At 47.4% G+C, this 6,289-nt stretch overlaps 1 protein-coding gene across 1 annotated transcript in view; it reads right to left on the reverse strand.

The window, feature by feature from the left end:
- Nucleotides 1-5,444, reverse strand: part of SYNE2 (spectrin repeat containing nuclear envelope protein 2) — a 336,140-nt gene extending 330,696 nt beyond the window's left edge. Inside the window, exon 1 of the mRNA XM_077767198.1 lies at nt 5,406-5,444. The gene's annotated coding sequence lies outside the window, so the exon portion shown is untranslated. The remainder of the gene's footprint in view (nt 1-5,405) is intronic.
- Nucleotides 5,445-6,289: the final 845 nt, after the last annotated feature.

Genomic DNA, 6,289 nt, shown 5'->3' on the forward strand with positions numbered 1-6,289 from the left:
TGCTCACGCTGTCTCTCTCTCTCTCCCTCTCAAAAATAAGTAAAACACTTAAAAAATAAAGATAACTAAATAAATAAACATATGTATCTATATATAAAGAATTCTCAAAACTCAATAATAAGGAAGCAACCAACTCAATTATAAAACAGGCAAAAAACATAAACAGAAACGTCAAAAGTGAAGCTATATGGATGGGAAATAAGCATATGATTAGTCATCAGGGATATGCAAATTAAAACCACAATGAGATACCACTCTAGCAGAATTCTATGAAAACCCTGACCATACCAAGTGTTGGCAAGGATGTAGAAGTCTCATACACAACTTGGGGGATATAAAATGGTATAACCACTGCAAAACATATATCTACCGTATGATCTAGGCATTCCACTCCTAAACACTTACTTAGGGGAAATAAAAGTAGATGCCTAGACAAGACTGTATAATAGCTTTACTTTTAATAGCCAAAAACTGGGGGAAAAAAGCCAAATGCCAATCAATGGGTGTATGGACGAATGAACTGGGGTATATCCATACAATGGAGTAACATTTAACAACAAAAAGGAATGAATCATTGATACACACAAGATGGAGGAATCTCAAAATTATTATACTAAGTGAAAGAAGACAGACAAAAAAGAGACCATGCTATATGATTCCATTTATATAAAATTCTAAAAATACAAATTAATCCATAGGGTCAGAAAGCTATCTTTGGTTGTCTGGGGTAGGAAAATGCAGGTGTAGGGAGGGGCCCAGGGGGAGATGGTTTCACAGGTCTATATATAAGTAAAAAATGGGGGCGCCTGGGTGGCTTAGTCAGTTAAGCGTCCAACTTTCGCTTAGGTCATGATCTCGCGGTTCGTGGGTTCGAGCCCCACGTCAGGCTCTGTGCTGACTGCCAGCTCAGAGCCTGGAGCCTATTTCAGAGTCTGTGTCTCCCTCTCTCTCTGACCCTCCCCTGCTCACGCGGTCTCTCTCTCTCCTAGAAATAAATAAAAAATAGTTAAAAAAAAAAGTAAAAAACGTAGCGAATTTTACACTCTACACATGTGAGGCTTACCATGTGTCAATTATACTCAACGGAGCCAGTGTAAGAATTATCACACTAGGGATGCCTGAGTGGTTCAGTCAGTTAAGCATCTGACTCTCAGTTACAGCTCAGGTCATGACCTCACGGTTTCGTGAGTTTGAGCCCCGAGTCAGGCTCTGCGCTGACAGTGCGAAGCCTGCTTGGGATTCTCTCTCTCCCTCTCTCTCTCCCCCTCCCCCACTCACGCTGTCTCTGTCTCTCTCAAAATAAACAAACTTGAAAAAAATTTTTTAAAAGGAATTATCAAATCAAACAGCCAAGTGCAGACAGTTTAAGATAACAATCAAAAAAGAACATAACCTGCAATCCAGTGAAGAATCACAGGCTTTAAACATAAGTGATTCTACCCTATTCCGGAGACATGCTCCTTTACTTGGTAAAAGTAGGAAAGGGGGGCATATGTCACAGGTCATTGGTTGATATGAAAGCAAGCAAGAATAAAAAGTGAGCACACAGTGAAACCCCAAACACTAGGGTATCGCATTTAACATTAACGTTACTTCTTAATTAAGATGTAGCCAATCTGAAATAGTTCATAATAATAAAGAAAGAAAAAATGACTTAGTGTTTCCAGTTTGGCCTGTTCCACTCCCAGGAAGAATGGGGTGTTTCTCTCCTACCACAGTCCCGAAGAATACATCTTTTCCAGCACGGCCACGCATATGTTGCAATGACTCGTCCATTAGGACAGGGACTCTGCCTTTTGATGTTGGCACTGTGGTCAAATATAAGTGTTTTGAAGTTGGCGAGCCTGGCTTCCGAGCCTAGGCTCTGCCATTCACCTACCAGGCAACCTCAGAAAGTTACCTGATCCCCGGTTTTATAAACTGTGAAACAGGGCTAATAGGGTATGTGAGGATTCAACGTGAATTTATCCAAACCTTGGCTACAAGGAAGGTCCTGCTTGATCCTTCCCCTGATTACCGCTCTATCTTCACTTAGTTCTTCCCCTCCAGCTGACAGTGCTGAGGCACAACCACCTTCTCCCACTACCAATAAACCCACACACGGCCAGGCTCGTTCCTGACTCAAAGCTATTTCCTCTCCTGATCTTCCGTGTCTCTATTCTCCCCACCATCTCCTGTTTCCTTCTCATCAAAGACACAGCTTAAATGTCAGCTCCACAGAGAAGCCTTCTCACTATTCACATAGGATCCCCTGGTCTCAGTCTCCGCATCCCATTGTCTCTTTCTTTCTTTCAACAGTCACTCAACAAATAGCTCTTAAGGACCTACTGCACGCCAGGCACCGTTCCAGATTCTGAGGACACGACAGTGACCACGACAGCACAGATGGAGAGCAATCCAGCGGGGAAGACAGACCATTAACAAATGAGTAAAAACCATAGAGTATGTTAGTTCCAGGGTCATAAATGCCATTGAGAAAAATAAATTGTGAACAGGGGAAAGGAGATGGGGGTTGCAAGAGGGGCTGTGATTTTAAATCTGGGGTTTTGCCAAGGCTCACTGAGATCACAAAAATTTTTAAGTTTATTTATTTACTTTGAGAGAGAGAGAGAGAGCATGGAAGAGGCAGAGAGAGAGAGAGAGAGAAGTGGAGAGAGAGAATCTCAAGCAGGCTCCGTGCCGTCAGTGCAGAGCCCAGCTCCCGGCACGAACCCGTGAACTGTGAGATCATGACCTGAGCTGAAATCAAGAGTCGGATGCTCAACCAGCTAAGCCACCCAGGTGCCCCTGAAAACACAATAATGAATAAAGAAGGGGGTCAGGGAGGGAACCACACAGACAGGAGGGCTGTGCCAGGGGCATTCCAGGCAGAGGCAACAGCAGGTCCGAAGGGACCTCAAACAGCCACGAAACTGGCTTGGCTGTGGAAGTATGTGCAAGAGCAGCAGATAAGAGCAAAACGGTGAATGACTGGGGAATGAGGAGGACGGGATGGGGTAAGCTCCGGGCCCACCGTCAGGCCTGTCTTAAGTGCGTGATCTGATTGGCATTTTAAAATCTGCAATTAGTTTGCTAATGTTTTCCACGTTCTGTGGCTCTTCCCCAGATCTGCCCCACTGCTGGCAGTCCTGTGCGCTGTTATACCTTCAGCACCCAGCACAATGCGTCGTAGGCACTCAACAAATACGGATTCGATGAATGAGCTAATCTATGCAAAGCATTTACTGGTACAGAACAAGCACTCCATAAATGGTAACCATTATTATTTGGAACCCCAGGTTTCAGCGCAGTGGCTGACATTTGGTAAAAGCTTACTTGAGGAAATGAATAATTTTGTGAAATGATTAAAAATCTATATTAAAAACATATGATGAGTAACGACAAATTGATCAATTGCTTTTCACCCTTTTCCTTACTTTTAAGGCATGGCGGATTCTATTTTTGAGCTTCACTTTAAACTGTTAAGCTACTACAGGGGCACCTGGGTGGCTCAGTGGGTTAAGCATCTGACTTCGGCTCAGGTCACGACCTCACGGTTTATGAGTTGGAGCCCCACTTCCGGCACTGCGCTCACAGCTCAGAGCCTGGAGCCCGCTTCAGATTCTGTGTCTCCCTCTCTCTCTGCCCTTACCCCCCTCACACTCTCTTTCTCAAAAATAAATAAACATTTAAAAAATTAATAAATAAACTTAAACTTCTGGGGGCACCAGCTAAGATAATCCCATTGTGACTTGATTCTTTAAACATACTGCAATATCCTCCAAACACAATTAGCTTAACGCACTGAAATGCTTGTAAAATTTATGAGTGGGTGAACTCACATGATTTTTTTTTTTAGTAATCTTAATGTACAAGGCTAAGCTGACCCAAACTGGTTTGATTTTTATTTTTATTGAATTCAAATAAAGCTCAGTTAACTCAAACAGGTGAGCAAAGAACTAAGAATTTCCCCCCTTTTAATTGATGTTGACATCTCCAGAGTCTTTATCACAAAAAAGCGTAATGAGGATTACACCAGCGCCCTTCTCCCTCGTGGTGCTTTGGGGTAGGGGCATAATGGCGGGGCTAAGGCCATTTAGTGCTCATCTCGGGGAAAAGTCTCGGGAAGTCCCAACAGTTTTCCAGAAATAAAACTAAAGAAGGAGTCATGCATTCAAGGACAAAAACACGCCAAATATTCCATCTCATAAAAGGTGAACACCCTCTCCTGACGATATTCACAAGGTCTGAATGGCAGGGACCCAGAGTGGGAAAGGGCCAGGTGTGGTTTAGAGGTTTCACTGCAATCCCCAACCCTGAAAGTAGCCGAACTCATCCTCGCACAACCATATAGTCACTGCAAGGAGGACTTCGGAGCTATGGAAACTTTCAAAAAAGCAGATGAAAGTTGCCTGAAATCAAACAAACTTCTAAAAAGAAAAAAAAAAGATGCAAAAGTATAGAGCGGCTACAAAGAACCCTCTCAGTTCGGCTCTGACTTGCTGGTGCTTGTACAAAATCGTGCCTGCTAGCATCTAGCTCCGACGCTCCCTTCCACTAGGGGAGGGGAAATAATAACTTTCGGAAATAACAAGCGTCCACAAAGGCAAATGTTACACGGGACTTCTCAGGCTCCGTCTAAGGCAGCTCCTGTAGTTTTCGAGGAGCACTGATTCCACACAAGTCCCCCCCACCCCCTGCTTTTTTTTTTTTTTAATATTAGGAAAATAACCTAAGGAGGAAAAGGTGCTACCGTCAGACCCTCAAGGCAATTTCAGACAACAAAGACCCCAAGCAATCAAAATGGAATTATAATCCCAGCCGTCCGGGCTGCCCCCGGCGCGGGGGCGCTTGGCTGTTCCTCGAGCGCAGGGGCCCGCGGGTCCCCGCTCCCTCTCCAGCCCGGGTGCGCCCCAGCCCGCGGGCTCCCGGGGACTCGGGGCGAGCCTCGCGCCGCCCACGATTTGGCAACCTCTGTGCCGCTGCTCTCCACGTTCTGTCTCACGCGGGGTTCAAAATCTTTCCCGCCCAGGCTTGAAGCGAGGAAAGAAAACAATCAGCGGATCCCGAGCGCTGGGGCCTGGGCCAGGCGGGGGCGGCAGGGGGATCAGGGCCGAGCCCCCAGCGCAGCCCCTTTCTGAGCCGGGCGGACCGGCGGGCGGGGGCCCGGAGGTGACACAAAGAAGCCGGAGAGACAAACGCCACCCGCTGGCGCTCGCTCCAATCCCCGGAGCGCCCCGCCCGCTGACAAGTTTGCGGCGCCCTCCACGCACCCCGCTCTCCCCACCTGGGCAAAGTTTCCGGTGGTCTGGCTCGGACCTCGACATCGGGTCGGTTCTCGCNCCCCTCCCTCCGCTCTCCCTCCCCGCCGCAGCCCTCTCTCTCCGGGGCGCACCGGGGTGCTGGGGGCCCGCGGCCGCGCTCACCCGCTGCTGGCCTGGCGAGGGCGAGGGTGCGGGCTGGGGCGGGCCCCGANACCTCGCAGGGCCCTGCGCCCGCCGTGGGCTGGCAACTTTCTCTCCAGGTTTGGAGGCGTCAGAGAGGGTCTGGGGGAGAGGCTAAGTCAGAAAGCAGGTTAGCGACCTGGGTAGGAAGAATGTCACAAACTCCCTCAAAAGAGCTTTTCTGCCGGATTTCATCGAAGAACTTCTCTAGCCTTCCTGGACTCCTGGCTCTTCGAGGTGGGAGTAAGAGAGCAGATGTGCAAATTAGCCACCAAACCTTGATCAAGTCATCTAACCTTTGCGGACCCTTTGTAAAATGAGGATTTGAGATTAGATGACCTTTATGATTTGGGTCATTATTTCTAATAGCTTGGTCCAGACTTCAGGATCACCTGGAGGTAAGGGGAGACCTCGTTAAAATGCAGAATACTGGGCCCTTCTTTCCCCCTGCAGAAGAATGGCCTCAGCCTTTTTTTTTTTAAGTGTTTTATTTTGAGAGAGAGAGAGCAAGTAGAGGAACGGCCGAGAGAGAAGACAGAGAATCCCAAGCAGCCTCTGAGCTGACAGCATGGAACCGTTTATGGGACTCTAACTCTAGAACCATGAGATCATGACCTGAGCAGAAATTGAGAATGAGATGCTTAACCAACTGAACCCCTCAGACACTCCCAATAATCTCCTCAGTCTTATGACACCATAGGCATCTTCCAGATCTGAAATTCACTGGAAGTTAAATCCTTGGGAAATCATCCTGCAGAGGCTGGTTTGATACACCAGCAAATGGGGCCCCTGGGTGGCTCAGTCGGTTAAGCGTCGGACTTGGCTCAGGTCATGATCACACAGTTGGTGGGTTCAGCCCCCCCCCC

This window comes from Crocuta crocuta, unplaced genomic scaffold, assembly GCF_008692635.1.
Source record: "Crocuta crocuta isolate KB4526 unplaced genomic scaffold, BGI_CrCroc_1.0 scaffold55, whole genome shotgun sequence".
Taxonomy (NCBI): Eukaryota; Metazoa; Chordata; class Mammalia; order Carnivora; family Hyaenidae; genus Crocuta; species Crocuta crocuta.